This window comes from Stenella coeruleoalba, assembly GCF_951394435.1.
Source record: "Stenella coeruleoalba genome assembly, chromosome: 5".
Taxonomy (NCBI): Eukaryota; Metazoa; Chordata; class Mammalia; order Artiodactyla; family Delphinidae; genus Stenella; species Stenella coeruleoalba.
The window spans coordinates 12,568,641-12,587,360 of NC_137150.1; the positions used below are offsets into that span (position 1 = coordinate 12,568,641).

General features: G+C 41.0%; 1 protein-coding gene and 1 pseudogene across 4 annotated transcripts in view; one reads left to right on the forward strand and one right to left on the reverse strand.

The window, feature by feature from the left end:
- Positions 1–5,339: 5,339 nt before the first annotated feature.
- The window catches only part of MRPL3 (mitochondrial ribosomal protein L3), a 59,722-nt gene continuing 46,341 nt past the window's right edge, over positions 5,340–18,720 (reverse strand). For 2 of the 3 annotated variants that reach the window (XR_013828537.1, XR_013828538.1), the window contains exon 11: positions 5,340–8,873. The gene's annotated coding sequence lies outside the window, so the exon portion shown is untranslated. Of the gene's footprint in view, positions 8,987–18,720 lie in introns of all 3 variants that reach the window. The other variant, XR_013828539.1, reaches the window with a different exon arrangement.
- On the forward strand, positions 10,139–16,075 carry LOC307187071 (elongation factor 1-alpha 1-like; annotated as a pseudogene). Its single transcript has 3 exons — positions 10,139–10,157; positions 14,056–15,213; positions 15,546–16,075. The product of its transcript is annotated as an elongation factor 1-alpha 1-like (transcript).

Here is an 18,720-nt window from a genome sequence, read left to right on the forward strand (position 1 = left end):
TTTGCACCCATTTGCTTTATTATCTATCTACCTATTTTATATAAATATTTTCTCCTGAGTCTTTTCCTGAACTTTTGAGAGTAAGTTGCACTCCCTGTGACTCTTTTCCTCTGGATACTTCAGTGTGCATGTTCTAGAAATAAGAATTTCTCTTACATAACCACAGTAGGGTTGTCAATTTAAGTAAATTTAACATTGATACAATACTTTAATCTAAAGTTCATGTCCCAGGGGAGGGATAAATTAGGAGTTTGGGATTAACATATACATACTACTGTATATAAAATAGACAACCAACAAGGACCTACTGTATAGCATAGGGAACTATACTCAATATTTTGTAATAACCTATGGGGAGAAGAATCTGGAAAAGAATATACATATATATAGATATATAGATATGTATAATTGAATCACTTTGCTGTACACCTGAAACTAACAACATTGTAAATCAACAATACTTCAATAAAAAAATATATAAAGTCCATGTTCCAATTTTAGCAATAATGTACTTCCTAGCATCCCTCCCCACCTCCAATACAGGATCTAGTTTAGGATCAGGTATTACATTTGGTTGTCATGTCTCTTTAATCTCTTTTAATCTGGTATCTATACCCAGTCTTTTTTTTTGTATGCATTTGACATTTTTTGAAAGCGTTCATTCCCTTTTTCTTTGGGCGGAATTGCCTGACATTCCTTAATGACTAAATTCAGATTATACATTCCAGTTGGGATATGATAGAAGTGATATTTTGTCTCAAAGTATTATATCTGGTTTCATGATATTCATCTGTCCCATACTGGTGCTATTAATTTTGATCACCTGGTAATTACTGTATAGTTAGTGTTTTCCCCTTTTAACTAGTAAGAAATCCATGGGAAGACACTTTATTTTTTTTCCATTATGATTTGTCACAGGATATGGAATACAGTTCCTGTGCTATACAGTAGGACCTTGTTGTTATCCATTCTATATATAATAGTTTGCATCTGCTAACCCCTAACTCCCAATTCGTCTCCCTGCCCTCCCAGCAACCAAAAGTCTGTTCTCTATGTCTATGAGTCTGTTTCTGTTTCATAGGTAAGTTCATTTGGGTCATACTTTAGATTCCACATATAAGTGATATGATGTTTGTCTTTCTCTGTCTGACGCACTTCGCTTAGTATGATAATCTCCAGGTCCATTCCATGTTGCTGCAAATGGCATTATTTCATTCTTTATATGGCTAATATTCCAGTGTGTGTGTGTGTGTGTGTGTGTGTGATGTGTGTGTGTGTGTGTATATATATATATATATACCACATCTTTATCCATTCATCTGTTGATGGACATTTAGGTTGCTTCCATGTGTGGGGAGATACTTTAATACCATGCAAATATCCTGCTTACCATCAAAATCTGTCCCTCCCTCCCCCTTGATTTAGTATCCACTGATGATTCTTGTCTGTACCATGATGGCTGCAGAACAATGATTTTCCAACTCTAGCACCCCTTCCACATTTGTCAGCTGGGCAGCCAACATTCCATTGAAAGCCATTGTCCTCCCTTCTCTCCCACTTATTTATATGTATTATTGTATGGAGTTATGGATTCCTGTGTTTCAAATATCTTGAAATTTAAAAACTGACTACTTGTAAAAGCATCTTTCTGTACTTGTTCTATTGTTTTTTTAGATCTACTTATTCGTGTGCCAGTACCACATGGGCTTTGTTCATTCTTTAAGCAGTGTTTATGGTTTAGAGTTTGGAAAGATAAATCTTTCCCCATTTACTTATTATCTTTAGAATTTCTTTTGAGATTTCCTCTATCTTATTATTCTGGATGAATTTGAGAACCATTTTTACAGAATTATACCCTCATGCGTATTTTCTGTTCACTGCCTTCCCTCAACTCTGGAGGGAGTATGATGGAACGGCCCTGGACTTTTAGGTACAATTTAGAAATAACAGGCAATTTTATGAAATGTAGTCTTTTCACCAGGAACAAGTCTGCCCTCCATTTATTCAAGTTTTAATCTGACCATTAACATCTAGAAGCATAGGGTACATAAATGTGTGATTTGCCCTGTGGGCCTCTCAAATGGTTTCAGACCTTTACAAGAATGTCACTATGGTGCTTGGAGTCAACCAAGAGAAAGGCAAATAGAATAACCAAGGAAATTGAAAGACAGAAAAAAAAAAAAAGAAGATGCTCCAGTATGTTCATTTCATTCACTTACCAAATAAGCCTTCTGGAGGTTCTGCCTGTCACCTGCCGAGCACTATGCTGGTCAGCAGGACGCAGAGGGGAAGCCAGACCAGAGGAAAGAATAAGGTCAAATGAATAGAAGGAAAAACAAAATCATCAATATGCTCATTCCATTCTCTTCTCATGTGTGCCTCTTGGAGGCCTTCCCATGCCACCTATGAAACCTGCCCCTGGGAGTTCACAGAAGACTAAAGCTGATGTCTAATGAAGTAAGCAAGGAATGATCGAGAATCTTCCTATCAAATTTCAAAACTTTTGACCACCATGCAGCCTCTTAGAGCTTGAAGAAAGGGGTTTTTAGGATAGCTAATAGGAAGTCCTGCTTAACACAGCAGGTAATAAAGTGCTGGCTGGACAATTACTAGTAGTTTGATAATGAGTTTTGATTAAATGTAATATGATTAATTCATCATGTGTTAACTTACAGCCTAGGGGACTGCACACGCATGGGGCAGAAAGAAGAAAGGAGAGTTTATATGTACATCGGACCTTTGCTTTTTTACATTTTATTGAGAAAAATATAACTTAAAATCTGGAAACTTTTCCTGAGAGCTTCACTCTTTACCTCCTGCACCAGGGGACAGAGCTGCCTAGTGCAGACACTTCCAGTGGTGTCACTTGGCAGCATTTAGATCCCAGTTTTCTGGGCTCCACAATTAAGATCATGGGCTCCACTGTCAATGACAGTGAATGGGTCTAAGAAGTGCTCATCAAGTCTCTTTAGCTTTTATCAGCTTCTCAGCACCGTTTAGGAGACTGTCAGCTCCTGGGACGTGGCCCAAATCACTTGCCATGCTGTCAGGCCACGCCTGAGCCCCCAGAGCAAGCATCGTGCCCCTGCTGGGAGAGCAGCCACTGTCACCACCCTGCAGTGATTCCAGGCCTGGGCCCTCCCTGCGGTTTAGGAGATGCTTTCAGGCCATAGCTCATTTCTCCCTCCTCTTCTCCCTTCGTCCTTCCTTCCATCCCTTCCCTCCATCCCCTCCACAGGTATCTGGGAAACACTTCTTCAAGTGTTCTCCTAACTCCTGAATTTAAGTCTTTAGTAAACAAGAATTTAACAATTATTTATTATGTCCCTCTTGTTCTGGATAAATGGAAGGGAATAAATTCCTTTCCGTATTTAAGTAAATTAAAGTGGAACTCAAGACTCACAGTTAAGTTTCAAATCTGCCACTCAGAAAATCCTCCAGGGGACCTCCTTCCCTTCCTACCTCCCCGCTTTCCTTCCTTCCCTGTGAGAGGTGGTGTGACTTATTATAAAAGCACATACACTGTAGGACCATATATACCTGGAAATACAGACCTAAATATTCTTTGCAGGCAACACAGATAGGAAAGATGGAGTGAGGAGAGATGATTACACCAGAAATGAGACTAAGAATAGTTGGTTCCCTTTTACTTTGCTTTCAAGGAGGCAGGTAGGATTAAATACCTTTCTTTATCTGAGTCAATGAATCATACTCTTTTTCAGAGGAAAGACAGCTCTTCCTGACATTACTCCCTGAGAGGATTGAGTTGTGCAGCCCCTGGTATAAGGAACATGGACAGTGTCCTCAGCAGTAAGGGCTGTGACAACACCAGCCTTCTCTTGCCCTCACAGAAATGGTTTACTGGAGACAGACACAGCTATGGTGTCAATGTTAATACCATTCCCCTCCTGCCAGCCGAATCACCACCTCCTACCAGGCAGGCCATGTGGAGTCAGCCTCCTTCCTCCCTTGCCATGTTACAGCCCACTCTTCCCAGGGCTGTGGACTGGTCCTGATGAAGATACTTGAACCCATCCAATACCCACAAGCTAGAGTCATATGTGCTTTTGCGTTCCTTCCTGCTTTCCACATAATGGCCTAATAATTTTACCCAGGGCATTAGCTCTTCTCTGAGATCCTGGGAATTCCAAGGTGGTATTAAGGGTCCTTGCTTGGCTCACTGGGGTGACAAATCCAGTCCTAGGAGTGGAGACAGAAAAGGGAAATAAGGGAAGGGTGAGCATTGACCCCTCAGGAACTTGTTAAAGGAAAGAAAAACAGCGATATCCTCAGTTGGAAGCAGGGGAGGAATTACTGGTAAGTGGAGGAGGAAGCCTGTGCACACCTCTCAGGGAGAGCCCAGCTACTCTTGTCTTAAATAGAGGAGATTTTGAACACATGTAACTTGGTACAGTCTTTCTGAGGGGCAATTAGGTATTCCATATCCTTTGATCCAGTCATTTCCTTTTCAGTAATTTACTTAAGAATAATTAATGATGTCCACAAAGGTTTAGCTATAAAGATGCCCATCATAGCCTGTTTCCAACTGAAAAACCCCCTAAACTTTAAGACACTGAAGGATATATTACCAACGGAAAAAGACTATGAAACAGCATGTACAGTATAATCCTATAGAAACATACACATGCATAGGCACAGAAGTTCTAGAAGATGTTAACAGTCTTAGTAACTCTACAAGGTGGGATCATGAAGTGTTTTTCTTTTTTTTCTAAACTTATATAATAAACAAGTATTACTTTTATAATACAGTTTAAGTTTTAAAAATCAGTTACTCCTTTTCTTTCATGTTCTCTTAAAATCCAACTGGATGATTGACCCATAATGATTTTTCCCTAATTTTTATTTATTCAGTCAGTGGGTTCTCTGAATGTCTCTCTAATTTCAGTGAGACTAGGAAACATCCCTGGCTCAATGTAGAATCAACAAACAAACAGTTCAGGAGGTAACAAAGAGGAATCACACCCCCTCACTGTGGCCAGACCAATAATTAAACACAGAGATGAGCAAATAAGAAATGGTGGGATCGCCATGCCTGGGAGCACCAAGGTCCTAAAAAGCCCAGGCACTTTTCTGACTGATGGTGAAATAGAAGGGTCACTAGACAATGTCTCAAAGTTGGCATGATCGTTGACCTTCTGTGTTTGATAATTAGGTCAGCCTAACTTACCACATAAATGGAAGAAATGACTAATCCACAGACATTCTTCATAGGCCTCCCATCCATGAAGAGGCACAGAGTCCAAGAGTGACTACCTGTCTTGTCCAATGCTCCTTCCCACCTCATTAGATGGAGAGAAAATTGAGACAACGTCCTTAAAAAGATGCAAGAGTTCACTATTCTATTACATTTTGAATCAATGCTTATTTTTAAAGAAGTTGGTTCAGCAGTTTTAGCTGGTATGACTTCTTTGATATTCTGGAAACTGAGGATTTTTTTAAGTCTCCTACTGTTTTACTGCCTAAATCTATTTGCAAGTCTAATCAATATCTACTAGTCATGCTTAAGACCCTTGCTCAGGTTAAAACAATAACTATGGAGTTGTCCAACAGGGTAATATAACTATTTAGACTTGTAACGTGGAGTGAAGGGCAGATGTTTTCATCCTTACTTTCTATTCACCACTATTAGCACCTGACCCCTCAAATACATACTTGGTCCTCTTGCTCTGGATGGGAAGCTGAGTTAGCCCTGCCAATAGAGCAGTTTCACTTGGTTGTAAGTACAAGTGACATCAACCAGAGTTCCCCAGTCTGGTGGTAGGTGATCCCACACCCAAGGCCAGCCCTTCCTCTCACACTCACTCCCATCCAGTTCTCATCAGGCCTGGCTCTGGCAAACCAGTCTTCTTTCCACTCCCTTCCCATCTCAGGTGATGGGAGAAGAGGTGAGAAGTGGTGAATTTAAGGGACATGACACCTACCTTTTCTTCTGCAGACTTGGGAGAAACTGCCTCCCAGAAAATTGTCTAAACCACATCTACAGATGTGCCCTGGGGAAGGGGGCTCCTGTTTCCCCACAGCTGAAGAGAGGGCTCTCTACCAGAACAGTTAGGAAGCTGGGGCCCTGCCCAGAATGTGTGACCAGGAGTCTAGAGGGGCACGACCTTCAGTTCTCACCCAGCTTGACCATTCACTGGATATTTGACTTGGAGATGTCACATAATCTCTGAGTTGCAATTTCCTCATCTGTAGAGATGATAACCAACTGACTCACAGGGTGGCTGAGGATTAAATGAGAGACTGTGGGTAAAACATCTGACAGTTGGGGGGGTTTCAATAACTGTCATGCGGTTATTACCTTCAAGTCCTGAGGGAGAGGGGCCCTGATGAGGCCTGAGAGGGAGACTCAATGATCAGTAAGTCAGCTTCACCCCCACTAGAGACCCTACAGCTCCACAGCAGCTTCTCTAGGTTCTTCTAAAGCATTCAGCCAGGAGAAGAACAGTCTTCATCTATCCCAATTTGCATCCAAAGAAACTAAGTTAATAGATAAAGTTTTCTCCACTTTCCATTTTTCCTCTCAGTAGTTTCCCCTAAACCTCTGATACTTGCTGCACGTGCAGGACAAGTGAAAAAAAATACAATTGCAAATATTACAACAACAATAACAAACTTTGAAAACTTCAGAGGAGCTAAAATTGAGTTTGTTTCACTTGTGATCTTATCATGGAGATACTAAAGCAACATATTTCTAAGGCAACTTAGAGCAATTTTTAATACATGTTTGTACATGAGGCTAAATCACAGTTCATAATAGAGGAACCCAAATATATCAATCTTTTAGGGAGATCTTCAAAGATAATTCTGACTCCCAAGTTGTTGTAGAGAGGACACAGGAAAGTCAGGGACCCAATTTTGGTAAAAGGTCTGCCAGCCACTTGTTTGGTGAGAACTGACCGAGTCCCAGGCCTCTTATTCTGCCCATTTCCTCAGTGATCACACAGGCTGATTACTTCTTCCTTTTTTTTTTTTTTGACCATGCGGCATGAGGGATCTTAATTCCCCAATCAGGGATCAAACCCTTGCCCCCTGCAGTGGAATCACAGAGCCTTACGCACTGGACTGCCAGGGAAGTCCCAGGCTGATTACATCTAACATTTGTGTAGTTTTACAAGATGTGAAGCATTTTCCCAGGGGGCACTCTCACAAGGACATAAAAACACTTTATAATATAAAGTAGTACTATGCACATATACACATTATTATTACAATTTAATAAAATTTTCTCCCATGTGAATTGCTCTAGGGAGGTTCCCAAATAACTGACCCAGGTGCCCTACATGACTTGCCCATCTGTACACCATGCTGTTTCAGGCCAGTGGTTCTGAACCTTCACTGAGCTTTAAGAAACACTGACATCTGGGAACCAGCTCCAGAGATTCTGAGGATACTGGACTTAGGTTTTAAAAGCAACCTGCATGGTTCTAAGTTGCAGCCAAGGTTAACAAGCACTGTGTCAGGTGAGGGTAAAACTTGCCTTTGTAAACCACGGTGAGAATTTCCTGTGTTTGACGTAGTTTGGATGGACCTCCTCATAAATGCACATCTCAATGGCTCCTGGGCCACAGAACCTTGAGCCTCTCTCTTTATGGGAAATGGTATTCAACAAAGGGCTTTGGGTCATTAAATCACAATATTGTTCCCATGGCAAAGGCATCCTCGTGGTTACTGACTAGAGAAAGGAACCATGTAAGCAAGGTGATGTAAGCAAGAGATGCTGCCGGTTCTAATTTTCCAGGTTGAAAAAAGTCTAGAGTTTTTATAGAATAGATCTTTTCCTTATTTACTTTCTTTTCATCAGTTCTTTTTTCTTTGCCTACTTCCTCTGCTTTGACTCATGTTTTCCTAATTATCCATGTCCTCTGTGGATACTGTAACCTCAATTGTGTCCCTTACGGTGACATTTTAGCAGCAGGCTGGCTGTTATTGGCAGCTGGTAAAACTCTCTGTTGGAGGAGGGAAGGGGCCCCCTCCTTACAATCACCAGTACTCCTTTGTGAGGTAAAGCATCACGTTCATTGTTTCTACAGTTAGCAGAAAAAAAAGGACAGTCAGCCTACAGTTCTTTTGTCATCTTTGCTTCATCATCTCAACATACCATTTTAGACAAGGACATTTATGTTGGATGCCCAATGAATATTATTATTCATTCTGACAGAGTCCCATTAATATCTGTTAGGACTTTTGTGATGCAGTTACTTCCTTCTCAAATAAAGCAAATTCAATGCAGTGCCGAACTTGATGGATATCTTATCCTTTCTCTTTAAAAACAACAACAAATTTTCTAAATGCCCTGACACATACTCGATGCTCATAAAAAGTCTGCTTTAAGAGAATCAAGATCACAACTGTCACTTTCACTCTTCCTGTCAAATGTTAGGAAGGAAAAATTAGGCGTCTCCATGCCAAAAAGATTCTTTGGCAAGCAGAGTTAAAGTCACTTATTTGCTTTTATGGTGTTATGGGTTGCATTCATTGAGATTAATTTGGCTCATCTAACTTGAGCAGGTCACCTCATTAATCTAAAAAGAATGAAAAACAATGCATGGCAGGGACTGCTGTAAGTTCTTTGGAAACAACATTTAAAAGCAGAAAAGCAAATAATGGGATGGAGGCTCGCAACCATGCACACGCAGGACTCTGGCTGTTTTCCGGAGGGGACGATGACACTTCAATTGGGTCCTCTCACTTCAGGGAATCCTGGGCAGTCGCTAGAGGCAGGATGTTGATGGCAGCTGTCTTGTACTGCATGCTTTGTTGTTTCTGGGGCTCAGTTCCCACTAGTCCTCAGGAATTACGACTGGAAGCTGGCAGATGTGACTTTATAGCAGATACAGCAATAACACTGGAAACTGAAGGAGAAATGTCTCTGGTTACAATGAAGTCAACTTGATAGAAAATTTCTGAAAGCAGGGGAAACTTCTTTCATCATTAGTCAAGTAACTCTTCTGTGAAGAACCAGTTCCTGTACAGAAGACAGGTAGCCACCAAGTGACATGTGACAAGGAAGCTCCTAAAGACGTTTGCCCAAGGGGGCCTCATAGCACGAGACCTACTTCTGTCTGTCCGTGTTTACATGCTCTGGGGACAACATTTCAGTAACACTGGTATCAGCAATGTGCCCCACATCATCACAAGAACACTCCATTATGAAACAATTTATAGAAGCAAGATAAGCACCACCAGCCCATTCTCCTGCCATACTTCCTGCAAGAGTAGGGGGACTTCCAAAGCAGTGACCTTCAGCCAATGTGGGCACTAATGGGCATTTTTTTTTAAAGTGTATTTTATTGTATAGTTGATTTACAATGTTGTGTTAATTTCTGCTGTACAAAAACATGATTCAGATATATATATATATATATATATATATACTCTTTTCCATTATGGTTTATCACAGGGTAATGAATGTAGTTCCTTGTGCTATACTGTAGGACCTTGTTGTTTAACCATTCTGTATATACTAGTTTGCATCTGCTAATCCCAAACTCCCAATCCAGCCCTCCCATGCAGCTCCTCTCCCTTGGCAACCACAGTCTGTTCTCTATGTCTGTGAGTCTGTTTCTGTTTCGTAGATAAGTTCGTTTGTGTTACATTTTAGATTCCACATATAAGTGATATCATGTGATATTTGTTTTTCTGCCTGACTTACTTCACTTAGTATGATAATCTCTAGGTCCATCCATGTTGCTGCAAATGGCATTATTTCATTCTTTTTTATGGCTGAGTAATATTCCATTGTGTGTGTGTGTGTGTGTGTGTGTGTGTGTGTGTGTGTGTGTGTAAAACATCTTCTTTCTCCATTCATCTGTTGATGGATATTTGGGTTGTTTCCATGTCTTGGCTATTGTGAATAGTGCTGAAGCAGGTATGTCTTGACCAGTTGGCCTCACTGAGGCCCCTACAGAATTTATATGAGGCCCAATATTTACCTATTTTATAACTAATAGCTAATACCAACTAAGACTGGAAGAAATGTCTAAACTGAATGAAGGTTGTTTACAAAAATTTCCTCATTTCAAGACAAAATCTAAAACAGTGGATCAAGTTCAAGCCCATTTGAACTCCATGCCTTTCCATCTGCCAACACAGCTCAGGAGTCAGCCACTAGTATTGCATGGGCTCCAAACAGAAAGGTGAGTGACCCATGTCCAGACCATGTACTGCTTATCCATTGTAGGCAGAGTTCCATTTTCCTCGAGTTAAATATTTGATGACAAGAGCTGGAGCCAGAAAGTGACCTAAGATTCTTAGCAAATCACAGGTGTTTTGCTTAGTGCCTGTTGGACCAGGCAGACTTTGGCTTTTGTACCCTGTAAGCATAGAGAAGGCATCCTCCTTTCCCACCTGGCTCAGTAGAAGTCAGGTCACTTCTTCTGGGCCACTGAAAAAGTTTGCGGGAACGGGGTCCTGATCCTCTTCAAAAATAGGGAGCTGTACAAGGTGCTGGTGGTGGGGAGCGGGGGTAAAGTGGATTGTCTGCTCCCTGTCTGGCTCTAAGTGACAGGGCTCACACTTGTGATCCTAAAAGGTGATCAGAAAATTTCTCCTTCAAACTCAAATGCAGACACACAGTCCATCTGCAGATGTAATGGGAAAGAACCTTTGTATTGTATTGTAAGTTAATCACTAAAGGGATGTTGCCTATAAGCTTAAATTATACATAATGGTCCATCTTTGGGAACCCTGCCTCCCAGGTAATGAGCATTAAGCTAAAATACCTTTGCTTAGGGTACCCTGTTGGAGAGAGGAAAGACTTGTTGGACTTTTACTCAATTTGTGAACTGGTTTGTTTGCTTCTTTGGATGCTAGCATTTATATGTGCCATTTGTGTTTTGTCTTGAATTTCTGTCTTTAAAAATGGGGAATGTTTTAAATATCCCTTAAAGAAAGTCCTCTGAGGTAGGTTGTGGATAAGTGATCTGATTACAGCCATGAACGCACGAGTGAGAAGAAGATAATATTTTACTGTAAAAATGTGTGGCCACTGTACCTGTCCGGATCTCCACAGGGGGTTTAGTCAGGGTTATCTTGGGACCCTGTGCACCATGCACTGCTACCCTTGCTGTGTTAATTACATCATTTATGGTCTCCTGTGTCATTGTATATGTAAAATTCCAAGACCAAACTTGAGGGTTTATTTAGGATTTACTGTTTGTCCTCTGAGTTTTTCACTTCATTTTGTTTGGTATTGTTTCTTCATTTACAGTCAAATTTTGTGATATTTAAAACTTTTACTGATGTCAAATGGAGAAAAGGAATGGGGGAGGGGGAATGGCGTGTCTGTGGGACATTCCTAGGGAGAAGAGAAAAAGATTCCACTTGGTTCCTAAAATCGCCAAAACCCTCAGCCCAGAATTCTCCCTGTTTGGTTGATGCCAAGGCAAAAAGTCATCCTTTAAAGGTTAGAGATGATCAATTACTATTTATGGCTATTCTGTGAAGAAGCAGGGAAGAATGATGAAATCCTTTATGAGCAAGCATTTGCGCTATTATATCAAGGAAAATAAGAAAAGGAAGAGAATGAGAGTGAGAATATGTTGCTTCAAATCTTAATTCCTCCATTCTTTTTTAATGGCTGAGTAATATTCTACTGTGTGTGTGTTTATATATATATATATATATATATATATAAAACACATCTTTATCCATTCACCTGTCAATGGACGCTTAGGTTGCTTCCATGTCTTGGCTATTGTAAATAGTGCTGCAGTGAACATTGGGGTGCATGTATCTTTTCGAATTAGAGTTTTGTCCAGATATATGCCAAGGAGTGGGATCGCAGCACCATTTGCAGCACCATGGATGGACCTAGAGATTATCATACTAAGTGAAGTAAGTCAGGGAAAGACAAATATCATATGATATCACTTATATGTGGAATCCAAGAAGAAATGATACAAATGAACTTATATTCAAAACAGAAATAGACCCAAAGACATAGAAAACAAACTTATGGTCACCAAAAGGGAAAGGAGGGGGAGGGATAAATTAGGAGTTTGGGATTAACATATACACACTACTATATACAAAATAGATAAACAACAAGGTTCTACTGTATAGCACAGGGAAGTATACTCAATATTTTCTGATAACCTATAAGAGAAAAGAATCTGAAAAAGAATATATATATATATATATGTATATACAGTATAACTGAATCACTTTGCTATACACCTGAAAGTAACAAAACACTGTAAATCAACTATATTTCAGACTTCCCTGGTGGTGCAGTGGTTAAGAATTCACCTGCCAATGCAGGGAACATGGGTTCAAGCCCTGGTCTGGGAAGATCCCACATGCCACGGAGCAACTAAGCCTGTGCGCCACAACTACTGAGCCTGCACTCTAGAGCCCGCGAGCCACAACTACTGAGCCCGTGTGCCACAACTACTGAAGCCTGTGCGACTAGACCCTGTGCTTTGCAACAAGAGAAGCCACCGCAATGAGAAGCCCACACACCACTATGAAGAGTTGCCCCTGCTCTCCGCAACTAGAGAAAAGCCTGTGTGCAGCAACGAAGACCCAAAGTGGCCAAATAAATAAATAAATACAATTAAAAAAAATCTATTATACTTCAATTTAAAAGTCTAATTCTGGGGGGAAGATAAAAAACCTTAACTCCTCCAGCTGTTATGCCAATATATCCACCCCTTCCACTACTTTCCCTTCCTATCCAACCCCAATTCCTGACACTGGGGCTCAGAACTGCCCCTCCTTATAGGGATCAATTAGAAAATCCTGTGTTAGTTCCTGGGGCACAGGGATTTGGTCTAGTACCGCCATCTAAGACCTGACAGGGCACCCAGTTTGGGCCCCTCCCAGGGCAGGGCAATTTCCGTTACACCTTTATCTCATGTGGGGACTAAATGCAAATGATCAGTCAGCTGTGTTTCTCAGACTTCTTTAACTGGAAAGATTGCAACCCTCCTTCATAAGGAGGGTCCTCTATAACTGAAGCCCACTTGGTATCACCCACAGCTGAACTAAAATGGGACCCCGATGAGGGAGGAATGCCCTTATTTATACTACTACTTATTAGTGCATCTGGGCAGGGCTTTGAAAAGGGGAACCAAAGCAAAATAGTTCAAACCAAATTCAAGAAATTCAGCAAAAAAACAAATCCCTCTGAATTTTTGGAAAAGATGTATCAAGCCTACAGACATTATACTAATGTAGATCCTGAGGCCCCTGAAAATATTAGAAGGATAAATTTGATCTATTTTGGGCAAAGTGTCTCAGATATTGGGAGGAAGTTGTGAAGATTAGATGGTGCATTTGGAATGAATCCTTCTCAATGGGTAGATGTTGTTTTTAAAGTGTTCAACAGGGAACAGCAACAGAAGAATGAAGATGTAAAACAAAATGCCACTTTTTTGGCACTGGATTCCTGAAAGGGGAGTAAATGGAAGAGAGGTAAGCCCCTACCGGGGGAGAAACAATGAGCTTTCACCCTTAAGTTTTTCTTCAGAACAGCTTGACATCAGAGTTCCACGAGAACATCTTTAACCCTACAGATGGTGCTCATGAAAACCCCAGGAGACAGAGCTCTCTTCCCCTGCCCCCATCCCAGGTCTATGAAAAGGTAAGACCAGAGTGTGTGCTAACAGCACCCCAGGGAAGGCCGAAAACACATGGCCAATAGACATCCCCTTAAAAAGGGACGCTGGGACACGTAACCTAAAGCAATATCCTCTGAGGTAAGAGGATCACTTCTCCCACAGACTGACTTGTCAAAATACCATCCAGTATATTCAGAAAAGGACAAAGAGAGGGTCGAGGAGTAGGGTTTCACTTGGATCGCACCTTGCCTGGCTGGAAATGTAGTGCACAATTGTTTTAATTCCTAAGGTGAGCTTGGACCCTGTGCTGCAGCACATTCATATTAGTACCCATTACAGGAGAGATGCCACCTTACAATGGATCCAAATATATATAATGGGGCATAACCTATAGAAGACCATACAGTGAGTCACTCAGAATTGCATGATTCGTGCTAAAAACAACCCAAAGACTGCTGTTGGACCTTCCCAGATTGGGGCCCAACACAAAGGAATCTGTGCCACCAACGACTGGACACAAATGCCTTGAGCTACAGGAAATTTCAGATACCTGCTAGTGTTTGTGGACACTTTTTTTCAGGATGGGTGGAAGCAATCCCACCTGGACAGAAAAAGTCTCTGAAGAGGATTGCCTGGGTCTTGGACAAACTGAAAGCTGAATATGAGTGTGGTACCACCATCGATATCTCCCTGTGGGAATCCGAGACCATAAGTACTACATGACTATTACTGATGCCTCAGGACACAGAGGCATGTGTGTGTAGCATATCAAAAACATGCTTCCAGGTACATCCCAGTCTGACCGTGATGTCCTCATTGTTGCTGCTGATGCTGGTGGATTTGAAGCAGGTATCTCCAAGAATGGGCAGACCCATGAGCATGCCCTTCTGGCTTACACTCTTGGTGTGAAACAACTAAGTGTTGCTATTAAATGGATTCCACTGAGCCACCCTACAGCCAGAAGAGGTATGAGTAAATTGTTAAGGAAGTCAGCACTTACATTAAGAAAATTGGCTACAACCCCAACACAGGAGCATTGGTGCCAATTTCTGGCTGGAATGGTGACAACATGCTGGAGCCAAGTGCTAACATGCCTTGGTTCAAGGGATGGAAATTCACCCAAAAGATGGCAATGCCAGTGGAACCATGCTGCTCTGGATTGCATCCTGCCACCAACTCATCCAACTGACTAGTCTTTGAGTCTGCCCCTCCAGGACATCTACAATATTGGTGGTATTGGTACTGTCCCTGTGGGTTGAGTGGAGACTGTTTTCAAACCTATCGTGGTGGTCACCTTTGTTCCAGTCAATGTTACAACTGAAGTAAAGTCTGTTGAAATGTACCATGAAGCTTTTGTGAAGGCCTTTCTGGGGACAGTGTGGCCTTCAATGTCAAGAACATGTCTGTCAAAGATGTTCGTTGTGGCCATGTGGCTGGTGACAGAAAAATTGACCCACAGATGGAAGCAGCTGGCTTCATACCTCAAGTGATTATCTTGAACCATCCAGGCCAAATCAGTGCTAGATATGAACCTGTCCTGGACTGTCACACAGCTCACATTGCTTGCAAGTTTGCTGAGCTGAAGACTGATCATTATTCTGGGAAAAAGCTGGAAGATGGGCCCAAGTTCGTTTTTATTTTATATTTGTTATTTTTTAAATTTTTGGCTGCACTGGGGCTTCGTTGCTGCGTGCAGGCTTTCTCTAGTTGCAGCGAGTGGGGGCTACTCTTCACTGCAGTGCACAGGCTTCTCATTGGGGTGGCTCCTCTTGTTGCAGAGCACGGGCTCTAGGTGTGCAGGCTTCAGTAGTTGCAGTGTTATGGGCTCAAGTTGTGGCGTACAGGCTTAGTTGCTCTGTGGCATGTGGGATCTTCCCAGACCAGGGATTGAACCCATGACCCCTGCACTGGCAGGTGGATTCTTAACCACTGTGCCACCAGGGAAGTCCTGGCACCAAATTTTTGATCTGGTGATGCTGCTATTGTTGATACGGTTCCTAGCAAGCCCTCATGTGTTGAGAGTTTCTCTATCCTCCTCTGGGTTGTTTTACTGTTCATGGCATGAGACAGACAGTTGCTGTGTCATTAAAGTGGTGGAAAAGAAGGCAGCTGGAGCTGGCAAGGTCACCAAGTCTGTCCAGAAAACTCAGAGGCTAAATGAATATTATCTCCAATACCTGCCACTCTAGTCTTAATCAGTGGTGGAATAATGGTCTCAGAACTCTTCGTAAAAAGACTGATTAATGATAACAATGAATTGTATAAACTTCAGAAGGAAAGGAGACTGTTTTGTCCACCACTGGTTTTGTGTGTGGCAGTTTAAAATTACTGGTTTTTAAAATCAGTACTTTAAAAATTATTTTATTTTGTATTGGAGTATAGTTGATTTACAATGTTGTGTTAGTTTCAGGTGTACAGCAAAGTGATTCAGTTACATATATTCTTTTTCAGATTCTTTTCCCATATAGGTTATTATAGAATACTGAGTTCCCTGTGCTATACAGTAGGTCCTTGTTGATTATCTATTTTATATATACTAGTGTGTATATGATAATCCCAAACTCCTAATTATCCCTCCCCCCCCAACCTTTCCCCTTTGGTTTTTTAAGTCTGTGTTTCTGTTTTGTAAATGAGTTCATTAAAATCAGTACTTTTTAATCAGTTAAAGCCCTCAAGGAAATTATCCCCTGATTTGGTTTAAGGCATTGGAACTACATTAATCCCGGAGACCACAATCGACAGGAAAAACTGAGAAAATGAATACTAACTTAACTTGGGATAAGGCTTTGTCAGTTGCCCTGCTATGGATTAGTGGCTCCCAGAAGCAGGCTTAAATTAAGCCCCTTTGAAATACTGTATTGTAGTTCATCCTAGGTGTCTGCCCAGGCAGGAGAATCTATAAATGCTCTGAAAGACCTAGCAGTTGCCAGTTATGCTAAAACTTTGGGCATTATACTAAACCCTGTTCTTGAGTTTGACTCCAACAGGTCTGCCTATTGAACTTAAGTAAATGGTAATTTCATTATGGCTGGAGACGGGTCAACCTATTTAATTTTTTCCAAATAAACAGCACAGGAACTTAGTATATGTATTGGGAACTGGAACTGAACCCCAACCCCAAGTTCAATTACAAATTAGACAACAAAGTGCTAAGGAGTTTCATCAGGTTCAAATGGTTGTAGATAAAAAAGGAAAGAGGATTTTACTGCTAAAGATTCTAAAGAATATTCATTGCCCCTGTTCAGCAGGAAGTAGCCAGAGCAGTCTTTGTCCCTTTCCCCACAAGACTGTGGAATGGACATTGGCAATGGGGAATTGTAATAGGGAGGAACCTTTGTATTCTATTACAAGTTAATCACTAAAGGGATGTTGCCTACAAGCTTAAAGTATATGCACTTCCCATCTCTGGGAACCCTGCCTCCCAGGTAATGAGCATTAAGCTAATATACCTTTGTTTAGCTCACAGGAAACATCTGGACCAGGCCCACCTGTGAATTAACACATCCCCTCTGGAGGCTGGCTGGAACCAGGAAATGTTTGACTTTACTCCCTCTGATTTTATTATATAAGAAACTTGAATTCTAACTCAGACAAGATGGTTCTTTGGGATATGAGTCCACCATCTTCTTGGTCTGCTGGCTTTCCTTGCCCCAACAGCTTGTCTCTTGATTTACTGGCCTGTCGTGGGGTGAGCAGCACAAGCTTGGACTTGGTAACACAAACTCTAGAGGAAGATGGTGATGGGTCTGGGGCAGGCTCTCTAGTGGAGAGGACTCCCTGCCTTCTTCAAAACACCATATGTCCTGGCTCCCCTTCTGTCATCTGGCTACTTTCAGATATGGTTCCTTTCCTGCACTGTGTAAAGCATCCTTGCTGAGTAATGATTCCCCCCATCAATGGCTTCTGGGCAATTAAACACAGTTTTTCATGCAGAAGAGGTTGGGGACTCCTGATACAAACCTCTGCAAATACCTTATTCAGAAACAAGAGTTTATGTTCTCCCAGCAATAACTGTTCATTTGTTTTGCAAGGTAACAGCTGCTTCCCATAACTTCAGCAACCTTGACATACCTATAAGTTCACTAAAACCTTTTGGTCAAATGCAGCTAATTAAAGCAGAATTGATGCATACGGCATTCAGAATTTCAAAGTTAAATACACATAAATAGTCCCTAATCATAGTATGGGGCAAACCTAACTAATGGGTACCATTTTAAGTTTTGGTTATTCTTGAATTTACACATTCATATCAATTTTAGAATCAGTTTCAACAGTTCTATGGTAAGTCCTGTTGAGATTTTAAAAATATGATTGCTGAATTCTTTACAATATTGAATCTTTTCATTCACAACTTAAAAAATGGAGAAGACTATCTTGGTTATCTTTTATGTCCTTCAATAACATCTTATCTTCTCCAATAAGACCTTAGAATATTTGTCAGGCTTTTTTTCCTCGGTAACCTTTTAAAAAATTGCTGTTGTGGATGGTATCCACTTTCCTCCCATAGAATTTCCCAATATTGCTATTATATGTTTGTATATTGATGCTGTATTCAGTCACCAGAACCATTAAAGTCACAAGTCTTTAATTAAAAGAGATGAAGTATAAATGAAAACTTTAAAAGAGATGTGGCTACAGTTGGATTTAAAATTAAGAATAAGAAATGCAATGTTGGCCGGAAAATACTGTTAGGTTTTTGTGTGATTTCCTGATAACTAATGGATTTGTTATTAAAAGGTCTAACACTGTGGTTATTAAGTCTCTTGGGTGGCCATGTGAATCAAGTCTCAGAAGATACCTGGAGTTTAAAAAGTTAGACTCTGTGAATCCTCAGGAATCTGGTCCAGAGGAAATCCAGTAGTTAAATGAGGCCTGCTTATACTTAACATTTTTAAGCTTAATTATCCGTTATAAGTAGCCATTAGTAAACATTTTCATTCCATACAATGAAGAGAAACCCAGGAGCTATTAACATTTTGAGTAATAAGTGATTAATAAGTTTGTTGAGGGACTTCCCTGGTGGCACAGTGGTTAAGAATCTGCCTGCCAAGCAAAGGAAACCATAAACAAGACCAAAAGACAACCCTCAGAATGGGAGAAAATATTTGCAAATGAAGCAACTGACAAAGGATTAATC